Genomic DNA, 12,984 nt, shown 5'->3' with positions numbered 1-12,984 from the left:
TATATAATTTGTCTTGGAGAAAATTATTTTGGATTAAAATTTGGGGGTGATCTTTTAGCTTCATATACTCATGTTTAAATTTCTCCCCAGTTTTGGGACATTCTCAGCCATTATTTCTTTAAATAAGCTTTCTATTTCTTTCTCCCTCTTCTCTACTTCTGGAACTCAAATAATGGAGGCTGGGGTCTCCTACTCCACCATCTTGGTACCATTCTTTTAGCACTAGTTTTAATTCAAATTTTAATGTCTGGATGAACATGATCTTGTCCAGGTATAGCCAAGAATATTTCCATGATGTTCTTCTTGACTATGTAAAGCTCAGGAACTTCCTTCTGTAGAGCTACTTATGTACATTTTGAGGATGCAGATAGACATCACTGGTTGAAAGTACTAAGAGAGTTTGTGAAATAATTTTCCATACACACTGTCTCCAATTACTCTTCTTTCATTCTTTCTAGAATCTCTTCCACTTGTACTTTCTCCACAACCTACTCTTCCAAAACTGCTCTTGATAATGTTCCCATTGACTTATGCTTTGCTAAATTTAATGATCAATGTTTATTTATCATCTTACTGAATTCATCACTCTCCCCTTCCAGGAAAACAAAATTGTTTTTTACTTAATTCCAGACACCACACCCCCTATTTCACTGACCACTTATCTTCATCTTTTTTGCTAGTTTTTCTCTGTGGCAGAGACTGGACAGATATTCATTAAACCCATTTCTTTTTTCTTCTTGGCACACCTATCTACTACTTTCCCAAGCATTCTTTCAGCTCAGTGTAGCCACACAAATGAGTTTTTCTAATGAAAAATGAGCATGAGTTATGTGCTTATATTTCAAACCTGGTCCATAAAATGTTCTTACTTACAATCCTCCAAATTCGTTTCTCTTCTACCAGCATGATGCACTATGATGAAGTTTAATGCTGTAATTGTGACCTGGGAAGTCAGGTAATTAAGGATAGTAAAAATACATGTTGGGTCACTGGAGAAAAGCTATCTGCTCTATCAATAACACTCTTTTTAGAATTTACATAAGGGCGCTATAAACTTCTGTTTTCTTAAGACATTTAGCATTTACATGTTAGAACAATGAATGTTTAATTAGCTAATGTGTGCTTTATTTTTCTGACCACTTAATGTTACGTATTAATGTTCAGGCATTAGTCCATATACTTCTTATATTTTTTATATATACTTTCCTCCTTTGGGTAATCTCATCCATACTATATGTTAATGATTCATAATTTACATCTCTAGCCTGTACATCTTCCCTAAACTCAGACCTATATAATAATTATTTATCTGGCATCTCCAATTGATTTTAAAACTTAATACACCCAAAACTTAATCCATAGTTATCCCCCTAAAACCTGTTCCTCACACTCTTCCTCATTTCAGTTATTGACCAGTGCATTCTTCTACTCACAAAGCCAAAATCTTTCAAGTTATCCTTGATCCACATTTTTCTTCACATCCACACATCAAATTGGTCTGAAAATTCTGATGGCTCTGTTTTCAAAAAATATCCAGAATTTAATTATTCCTCACCCCCTCCATCACTGCAATCTTAGTCCCCAAATCATCATCTCTCACATGGATTATTGTAGTAGTTTCCTAATTGATCTCACAGCTTCCTCTCTTACTTCCCTTAGTCTATTCATCATACAACATGTTGATCTTTTTAAAATGTAAATTATGTAGTAACACTGCTTTGCTTAGAAACCTCCAATACCCTCTCATCTCACCCATATTAAAGGTCAACATCTGTACACTGAATGATCTATGAGTCTACTTAATTTGATCTTTGATCTTTTTTCTTACTACTGTCTGATTTGCTTGCTCTTCTACAAGTACATTGACCTTCTCACTGTTCCTTGAACATACTAGTCACACATCTACTGCAAGTCCCTTTGTTCTATTTTTATCGCCTAATATTTTCATTCCCAAGATATCAAAACAGTTAATCTCCTCACTTTCTTTATGTTATTACTCAAATGCAGCCTTTTCAGTTAGACCAATCATTACCATCTTATGTAAAATTATAAACCTCAACCCACTCCACAGATACTCTCTACTCCCTTTCTGGTTTATTTTTCTGCATCTTATCACCAACTAATGTACTATATATTTTACTTACTACTTATTTTTGTTGTCAGGTTCCACAAATTGGAATGTAAGGTCCATAAGAGGAGGACTCTTGTTCAGTGCTATACCCCCAGCACCAAGCACAAGCACAAGCAGATTCACAATAAATATGAATTAAACAGATACATTTTGCATCACCACCCTCTTAATTTTTTTAGTAAGAATAAAGCAGGCCTTCCTCTAATATCCACAGATCCCCATAGCAAATGACAAAGTAAGAAGCCATTCCCTTCAGTGTCAGTTGCCTGTGTGTCCATGGCAGATATGAATCCTCCAGCTACTCAACAAGGTGGCTTATAACAGCTAATTCTCATGCCAGTGGAGTTGCCATTTATTGTTGAGCTGTACTATCATGCTATTCAGGCTTTGGCTGAAAGGTCTGTCCCCAGGGTTCCTTGGCCTGGCAGAATTCATCTCTACTGATTTCTATTCAATATCCTGCCAGCCTACTTGAGCCTTTGTTAACTGTAGTAGAGACTGATAAATAGCTATTATCTGCCTGGCATTGCTGATTTTCTTTTCTTCCTTCCTGAAATGCACATGATCAGTTCTTACAGCAAACTCTTGGGAGGGAGGAAAGTCTCTATTTTGTTTTTTTTTCGTTTGTTCTCAGTTTCATTACTTCTATCTGTATTGTGCTGGAATCTGTAAGTCAGTTGTCTACATCTACTTACAGATTTTTTTTTTCTTTTCAACTTTTGATTGTTCTCTATACTTATGTTCTACTTTCCCCTAGAGCATTTTCTTGAGTATTATGTTTTGAGTGAAAAATAATCTGTGTATGTATTTTTATAAAACAAAATAATTTTATGAAACTTAGGATGATCGCATATTAGAGTTGTAAGTACATTCAGAAGACAACTTTTCCAACACACTCATTTTCTAGATGAAGAAACTGAGTCCCAGACAATCTGAGTAACCATAGTTATTTAACAATTGCATATTGCTTGCACAAATATCTCCATATTTTAATGTCTATGGAATAATAAGTATTATTCTAATTTTACACATAAGAACACTGAAAACTGGGGCTCTGAAAGATTGAATGACTTCCAAATATCACACATACAGCAGAGAAAGGAGTCCTAGTTCTATGCCTTTTTATACCACATTGATTTCTACACATACCTCAGAAAAGTGCTGAGCTCTTAAGTTTGTGGAATGTAAAGAAGAGGAAAGAAGGGCTGTGCAGGGAATAAGTTGACCCACAGTGAAAATGATTACTATCATAAAGAACAATCTACTTTTACATTTTTGCACTGCTCTTCTGACAGCTGGTATGCTGTAGATAACTTGGAGAATGCATAAACGACACAAAGATTGGTTTAGACACAAAGCAGCATGAATGAGTCCATTGGTCCATAAAGGAGACATTATCCCGATGCAACTTCAGCAATGTCGGTTGGCAAACACAGGTAGTAGTCAAGACCATGCTTTGTAAATCTTTGTAGATAAGTAAGAAATATTAGACTAGCTATCTTTGTTTTCATGAGAGTGTTTGCTCTCTGAATTCTAAGGTCAGAAGGAATATATTACCTCATTTAAGTTGTCCTTCTTTTCCTTAGATGTCTTACTATTAACACGAAGAAGCAGTAAACTTGAATTATATAGCATTACTGTATGTGTGTATGTATTGCACTAACAATGGGAAACATTTGCATAGCTAACTTCAGGTATAAAGTCTTTCCCAGACAGTATGTTCTCCTAGTCATGGCAAAACATTTTTTCAGCACAGAGCCTCCAACAAATTGTTAATAATACGCGAAGTGCCATGAACGGTGGTTAAGGTCTCTATAAACCTCTATTTAGTCAAGTGGATTTTTAAAAATTTTATTTATTTATTCTTTTATGGTGACATTGGTTAACGAAATCCAATAAGTTTCTCTTGTATATATTTACACTGTGTGTTCACCTCCCATATGAGATTTCTTTCTGTCACCACATATTTGACTCCCCTTACCCTGTCTACACCCTCCTCCCCCCTACCCCCTGTTAACACTAGTCTATTGTTCATGTCCATGAGTCCCTGTCTGTTTGTCTGGTTCATTTGTTGCTTTTAGGTTTATATCCCACATATAAGTGATATCATGTGATTATCAACTTTTTCTATCTGGCTTATTTGGCTTAGCATGATTACCTCAAGGTCCATCCATGTTGTCGCCAATGGCAGTATTTCATCTCTTCTTATGGCTGAGTAATACTCCATTGTATATATGTATCACAGCTTCTTTATGCAGTCATTTATTGTAGGACACTTCGATTGTTTCCATGACTTGACCACTGTGAAAAACGCTGCTATGAACATCGGTATGCAAATATCTTTTTGAATATGAGTTTACAAGTCTTTGAAGTAAATACACAGTAGAGGCATTGCTGGATCATATGGTAGATCAATTCTTAGGTTTTTTGAGGAAGCTCCACACTGTTTTCCATAGTACCGGTACCAGTTTGCAGTCCCACCAGGAGTTTATGAGGGTTTCTTGTTCTCTGCATCCTATCCAATATTTGTTATTATCTGTCTTGTTGATTATAGCTATTCTAACAGATGTAAGATGGTATTTCATTGTGATTTTGATTTGCGTTTTCCTAAGAGCTAGCGATGTCGAACATTTTTTTCATACATTTGCTGGCTATTTGCATGTCTTCTTAGGAGAAGTGTTGGTTCAGGTCCTCTGCCCATTTTTTGATTGGATCATTTGATTTTTTTTTGTTTGTTTTTATTGAGTTGTATGAGTTCTTTGTAAACTTTGGATATCAGGCCCTTATCAAAGAGTTGCTTGCAAACATTTTTCCATTTAGACAGTTGTCTCTTTACCTTGATTACGAATTCTTTTGCTGAGAAGAAGCTTTTCAGTTTAATGTGGTCCCATTCAATTATTTTTGCTTTTACTTCCCTTGCTGTTGAGGCCAAATTCATAAAATCCTCTTTAAGTCCAAGGTCCTGCAGTTTAGTTCCTATGTTTTCTTCTATGCAATTTATTGTTTCAGGTCTTATATTCAGGTCCTTAACGCATTTTGAGTTAATTTTGGTGTGTGGTGATAAACAACAGTCTAGTTTCATGCTTTTACAGTTGGCTTTCCAGTTTTTCAAGCACCATTTATTAAAGAGGCTTTCCTTTCTCCACTTCATGTTTTTGGCATTTTTGTCAAAAATTATTTGCCCATATAAATATGAGTTTACTTCAGGACTCTCGATTCTATTCCACAGGTCCATGTGTCTGTTTCTCTGCCAATACCATGCCATTTTGATGACTTTCGCTTTGTAGTATAATTTGAAGTTGGACAGAGTGATGCCTCCAGCCTCATTCTTTTTTCTCAGGATAGATTTGGCAATTTGGGGTCTTTTGTGCTTCCATACAAATCTGATGATTTTTGTTCTAATTCTTAAAAAAAAAAAAGCCAATGAGATTTGGATGGGGATTGCATTAAATCTGTATAATGCTATAGGTAAGATGGTCATTTTAACTATGTTGATTCTTCCAATCCAGGAACACAGAATATCTTTCCATCTCTTTGTATCTACTTCAATTTCTTTTAACAGGGTCTTATAGTTTTTATTATATTGGAACTTCACAATTTTTTTTTTAGATTCATTCCTAAATACTTTATTCTTTTTGTTGCAATTGTAAAGGAAATTATTTTTTCCACTTCTTTTTCTGACACTTCATTATTAGAGTATAGCAATACTATGAATTTTTCAATGTTGTTTTTGTATCCAGAACTTGACTGTATTTGTTTATTTTTTCTAGCAGTATTCTTGTGGAGTCTTTAGGGGTTTCTATATAGAGAATCATGTCATCTGCAAATAGTAACAGCTTGACTTCTTCGTTTCCTATTTGGATGCCTTTTATATCTTTCTCCTGTCTGATTGTACTTGCTAGGCTCTCCTATGTTATATTGAATAAGAGTGGCAGTAGTGGATAGCCTTGCCTTTTTCCTGATCTTAGAAGGAAGGTTTTAATTTTTCATCATTAAGTATAATGTTGGCTGAGGGTTTATCATATATGGCCTTTATTATGTTAAGATACTTTCCTTCTATACCGATTTTGTTAAGTGTTTTGATCATAAATGGATGCTGTATCTTGTCGAAGGCGTTTTGTGCATCTACTGATATGATCAAATGATTCTTATTTTTTAATTTGTTTATGTGGTGTATCACATTAATGATTTGTGTATATTGAACTATCCCTGTGCCCCTGGGATCAAGCCACTTGATCGTGGTGTATAATATTTTTTAATATGTTGCTGTATTTGGTTCACTAGTATCTTACTCAGGAATTTTGCATCTGTGTTCATGGGAGATATCGGTCTGTAGTTATCTTTTTTGTGTGTTATCTTTACCAGGTTTTGGTATCAGGGTAATATTGGCGTCATAAAATAAGTTGGGAAGTATTGCCTCCTCTTCGATTTTTTGGAAGAGTTTGAAGAGAATAGGTGTTAAATCTCGAAAGTTTGGTAGAATTCACTGGTGAAGCCATCTGGTCCTGGGCTTTACATTTTGGTACGTTTTTTCACGATTGTTTCAATGTCCATACTGCTGACTGGTATATTTATATTTTTCAGTTCTTCTCGATTCAGTCTAGGAAGCTTGTATCTTTCTAAGTACTGGTCCATTTCTTCTAGGTTATTAAATTTGGTGTTATATACTTTTTCCATAGTATTCTTGCATCATCCTTTGTATTTCTGTGGCATCTGTCATAGTTTCCCCTCTTTCATTCCTGATTTTGTTTATTTTTTTTTAGTGAGACTAGTCAGAGGTTTGTCAATTCTATTAACTTTCTTAAAGAACCAGCTCTTTGTTGCATTTATTTTTTCTATTGTTTTTCGTTTTGTTTTGTTTCATTTTCAATTTCATTTATTTCTGCTCTAATTTTGATGATTTCTTTCCTTCTGCTGACTTTAGGCTTCATTTGTTCTTCCTTCTCTAGTTTTGTTTTTTTTTTTGTTTGTTTTTTTTTGTTTGTTTGTTTGTTTTTTGTTTTTTTTTTTTAAGATGAAGTGTTAGGTTGTTTATTTGGGCTCGTTCTTGTTTTTGGAGGTAGACCTTTTAATGATATGAACTTTCCTCTCATGAGCACTTTTGCCGTGTCCCCAAGGTTTTGGTATGTTGTCCTATTATTATCATTCGTTTCTATGTATCTCTTGATCTCTTTTATTTCTTCTCTGACCCAGTTATTCTTCAGTAGCATGTTGTTTAATCTCCATGTATTTGTGATTCTTCCTGATTTCTTTTTGCAGTTGAACTCTAGTGTCTAAGCATTATGATCAGAGAATATGGTTCGGATGATTTCAACCCTCTTATAATTGTTGAGGCTATCTCTGTATCCCAGTATGTGTCAATCCTTGAGAATGTTCCATGTGCACTAGCGAAGAATGTATAAGAGGCTGTTTTGGGATAGAAGGCCCTGTAAATGTCAATTATGTCCTGTTGGTCTAATGTGTCATTTAAGGATGATTTTTCCTTATTGATTTTCTGTTTGGATGATCTGTCCATATCTGACATAGGGGTATTTAGGACCCCTCCTAAGATAATGTTTTGGCCTATTTCTCCCTTTATTTCTGTTAGTAATTACTTTATATATTTTGGGGCTCCTTGATTGGGAGCATAGATATTTATAAGTGTTATGTATTTTTAGTTCATGATTCCCTTTATTATTATGATAAAGTATCTTCTTTTACTTTTTTTTTATTTTGACATCTCTTGTCTGATATTAGTACCACTATTCCCACTTTTCTCTGAATGCTATTTGCTTGAAATATCATTTTCTAGCCTTTTACTTTGAGTCTATATTTCTCTTTGGAACTGAGATGTATCTCCTGGAGGCATCATATGGTTGAGTTTTGATTTTTGATCCAATCTGCAACACTGTGCCTTTTTATTGGTGGGTTCAGTCCTTAAATTTAGGGTGATTATTGAAATATGAGTTCTTCTTATAGCCATGTTATCTTTTGCTTCTTGGTATCTCAGTGTTCCATCGCTTCTTTGTCCTTGTATGTCTTTTTTTTTTTTAATTTTTGTTGGATTTTGTGGTTTTTCCCTTTGGTCTTTCTTGTTTTATGTTATATACTTCACTTCTGAATCTTTGGCATGTGGTTATCATTATAAATATATAGAGGACACTTTTACACACACACACACACATACAGACACACACACACACACAGTCTTCCATTTTCTTCTTCACGTACCTTATCTGCATTCCCCTTTGCAAATTTGGATATTTGTATCCTCCCCTTCTCCGTCATTATTATCTGAATTTGTCCCTATGTATGCTTAACGTTTATTACTACCTTGCTATAGCAAACCTCTTCTCATTATTTAAGCTTATAATGTCCTGTTCTTAGTAAAGTTTTCACTCCTCTGCTTCTATCAGCCGGCTAATTACCTTACTCTTAATTATGAATTTCTTTATTATTTTGTTTTAGGTTAGCTAACCCCTTTCTGTATTTCCTGTAATGCAGGCCTCATAGTGGAAAATTCCCTCAATTTTTGTATGTCTGGAAAAGTCTTTATTTCTCCTTCGTATCTAAAGGAGAGCTTTGCTGAATACATCCTTCTTGGCTGGTAGTTCCTTTCATTTAATAGTTTGAATATTTGATTCTCCTTTTCTGGCTTGTAAGGTTTGTGCTGAGAAGTCCCATTGTTTTCCTTTATAGGTTACCATCTTCTTTTCTCTGGCTACCATGAGAATTCTATCTTCGTAATTGTTTTTTGATAATTTTAACACAATGCGTCTTGGAGGTCTTTTTGGTTGAGATAATTGGGTGTTCTGTTGACTTTTTGAATTCCAAGATCCAGCTCATTCCTTAGCTTTGGGAAATTCTCATCAACTATTTGTCTGAAAATGCTTTCCAATCCCTGCTCCTTTTCCTTGCCTTTGAGAACGTCCATTATTTTTATGTTTCCTCTCCTGATGGTATCATCTAGTTCTTGAATTTCTCTTTCATTATTTTTCATTCTTTGGTTTCTCTCTTCTTTCTTCTGATTTATTTCTAGATTTCTGTCTTTGATATCACTAATCCTTTCCTCCATTTGTTCAACTCTATTTCTCAAACTTGCTATTTCATTTTTTAATTCTTGCAGTGTGTTCTTCATCTCCAGAAGTTCTGTTTAGTTCTTTTTGAGAATTTCAATCTCCTTACTAAAGAACTCATTCTACTCATCTAGTTGTGTTTTCAATTCCTGAAATTGTTGATATGATTCCCTTTGAATGTTATTGAGTTTTTTCAGAAGTAACATCCTGAATTCTCTGCCATTTAAGTTGCATATTTCTATGTCTGTAAGCTTATTTTCTGGAGATTTTTCTCTTTCTTTCTGAGATGCCTGGTCACCTTGGTTATTCATGGTGTTTAATGGACTATTTCTCTGCCTGGGTTTTAATGAAAGTGTATTCTGCTTTTTTCCAAAAAGAAGATTTTTTTTTATATCAAGTTCTCTCTAGCCTTTTGCAAAGAAGGCAGTTTTCTTTTGGTTTCGAGTAAGTGGTGTCTAAGCCTCTTAGATTTCTGCTTTATATACAGCCTTAATAATGCCTTTTTTTTCTTATAGATGTTTAATCATACTCAGTACCCTTAGTCTTAGTTCCTGTCAGTGTTAGTGACAGTTTCAATGCCATTTGCCCAGATTCCCCTGGTCCTCCAGGATGTTCATTTTCAGAGGGTATGTTGGAGGGTTCCTCTGGGTTGGGGTATGGATGCTGTAGCTCAGCCTCTGTTTTGCAACTGTGGATGGTAAAAATCAACTTTAGTTTCTCTGCCATTCCTGCTTTTATTCTGTCCCAGCTGCTCTGCTTTCTGCTCTGATGCCTGGGCACTACCACTTGACTTGTGGAGTTCACAGCTCTTCCAGGCAGAGCTGTTCAGGTTACTCACCACACCTTCTCTCCTCCCCTCTTCTCCTACAGGGAGCTCTAGCTGTGAGAGGCAGCTTGTTTGTCCAAGTCCACTGCCCCACACTCAGAGTTCTAACCTGTGGTAGCTCTTATGCACAGTCCCCACACTCAGACATGCTGGTGTGCATTCTGGGTGTTTTGTTGTTGTTGTTGTTGTTGTTGTTGTTGAGATTTAGTTGTTCAGCTTATTGTTGTTTCAAGAGGAAAGATGGGGACATCTCTTATTCTGCCATGTTTCTGATGTCCTCTTCACATGGATTTAATGCAACACAATTATCCCTTTTTCACCTATTCTCATCTGAATGACAGAAGTTCCTGATACCTTTTGGAGACATACCATTGATACTATTTTTGAGCTATATGACATATTTATAATAAGTATAATATTCGGTTTAGGCTATAGAATTCAAGCAGTTATCTTACACAATTATATGAATTCTATATTTTCTCTTTCCCAACAATGCCTTGCTTATTCAGCATTTTCATCTGTGAACAAATGTAATCACTAAACAATATTTTGTCTAGAGGCAAAGAAATAAAACAAGGAGATAACAAGACTTGAGTGCTAGCTCTGTCTTATACTGTTTCATACTCAATTATGCTCAAGAGCTTTATCTGTATAATGAGACTAATACACCATAAAAAAGTGTTTAACTGTATCATACTAAATCAAACATACAGTATTTTTATTTAATTATGAAATTATTTTCTCTAAAATAAAAATAGAAATAGAAATAACCACAAAGAAAAACTGACTTGTTATTCTTATCTTCTGAAGTAATGACTAGAATTAGATATTTAGCCAAAAATATGTTTATCATTCTGATTGGATGGACTTTTGGTTAATAGGAAAAGTTAGGGCCACAAAAATCAGAATGTTTGGGTAACTATTATTATAGAAAATTTCCAGAAAGAGAAGACGAACTGTTCAGTGTGTATCATACATTCATCTACTGATTTGTGACAACAACTTTCTAACTGACCTTCATTTCATTCTCCACACTATTACTAGAGCAACTATTTAAAAATGTAAATATAGTCAGTTCTGGTCAAGATGTTGTAGATGTATGCTGTGTTTTCCTCCTTCCATGACTACATTAAAATTGCAACTAAAATATAGAATAATCCAAAGACTAGAGACTAGATGAACAGAAGTCCTACAACTAAGGATATAAAGAAGAAGCCATCTTGAGACTTATAGAAGGAATAGAAACACAAAACAGTCTTGACCACACCCATGTGTGGCAGTTGAGCATTGAGAGGGATATATTGGCTGCAGAGTTTCCCCCGTGAATAGTGAGGGGCCTGAGACCCACACCAGGCTCTCAAGCTTAGAGCACCAGTGCCAGAAAGAGGAGCCCTCACATTTGGCTGTAAAAATCGGCCAGTATTCCATCCATCCAGGGGAGATGAAAGCCGGCTAAAAATTCACGTGCCCTCTTAAAAGGCCCCCACAAAGACTCTCTCACTCCCAGGCACTCACCCTGGGCTCTGGTGGAGGGACTGCAACTCAGCAAGTTCTAGAGACATACTGGGAGAGACTGAGTAATGTGGCTTCAGGATGAGGGCCAGAGAGTCATCCACCATTATCCCTGTGTTGAGCCCTCCTCCTGTGCAGCTGGTGGAAAGAAACCATTTTTCTCATGTTGAGCTCTCCAGCTACATAGCCAAATTGAATTTGTATTGGCCTAGTGAGCCCTTCTCACTCCACCCTGGTGACTCACAGAGATTCTGCCCCACCCAACTTGCACACCACCAGAGACTTTGTCATGGCTGGTAGGCAGCCATTATTGGCCCGCACTGCAGTTTTTCTTGGACAATTCTCTGGAGTCAACGAGCATCAGGTGGGAAGTAGCTGGCTTCAGTGAGCTCTGAGACATTTGTAGAATGGCCCCAGGCTCAGTACTAGTGCCAAATCTGAATATACATTAACCTAGTGAACACTACTCACCCCATACTGGTGACTCCCTAATACTCCAACCAATCAAACTCCTGTACCACAAATACCACCCAAAGCCCTCTCAGTGGCTGAACTTTAAGACAGCTGGCAGGCAGTGGCAAGCCTAGGGAAAGTTTGGGCCTTTTGCTGAGCTGCCACAAGCCTGGTACAGGAGACAGCCAGCCTTGATTTCTTCTGTGGTCTCTCCTACACAGATCCAGGTCCAGCACAGGCAGCAGCCAATTGCAGATTACTTTGTAGTTCCTACCAGATGGCCCCAAATCTGACTTGAATAATGGCTGTCTTGGCCTGCATGGGAGCTCCTCAAAAGAAGCTGCAGAAACTCCAACCAGACTACAACAGAGTATCATCCTATTAGCTCCACAAGTAGCAAGCACAGTGGTCTCGACAGGCACTAGAGCACACTAGGGCACACCTGCTCTATGGGGTTGGCCCTTACACAGCAGCTCATACACTGTGGTCACTACAAACATTCACAGTCAGTAACTCTGAGGGTCAGTTCCACTGACTGACATGCCATAAATAATCAAGGCTCAATTACAACAGATGGGCACACAACCTACATAAAGGACACTTCTGGAGCATCCAGCTCAGGTGACTAGGGAGACCATCACTGGGCCCAATAGGAGACCTACTGCATAAGAACACCCTGCCAAGACTGGGAAATGTGGCAAATCTACTTAATAAACAGAAAGAAAAAAAAACACAGAGGCAACTAAAATGAGAAAAGAAAAAAATATATATCCCAAATAAAAAGAACAAGTGAAAACACCAGGAAAAAAAAAAAGTAAGCAAAATGGAGGCAAGCAATCTACCAAATACAAAGTTTAAAACAATGCTCCAAAGACTGTTTAAGAAACAGTGAGAATTTCAACAAAGAAATGTCAGTCTTAAAAATATATATATAGATAGATAGATAGATAGATAGATAGATATAGATATAGATATAGATATAGATATAGATATAGATATAGATAGAT

Source organism: Pteropus vampyrus, unplaced genomic scaffold, assembly GCF_000151845.1.
Source record: "Pteropus vampyrus isolate Shadow unplaced genomic scaffold, Pvam_2.0 Scaffold335, whole genome shotgun sequence".
Classification (NCBI taxonomy): Eukaryota; Metazoa; Chordata; class Mammalia; order Chiroptera; family Pteropodidae; genus Pteropus; species Pteropus vampyrus.
Note: the sequence above shows the minus strand (reverse complement) of the source record.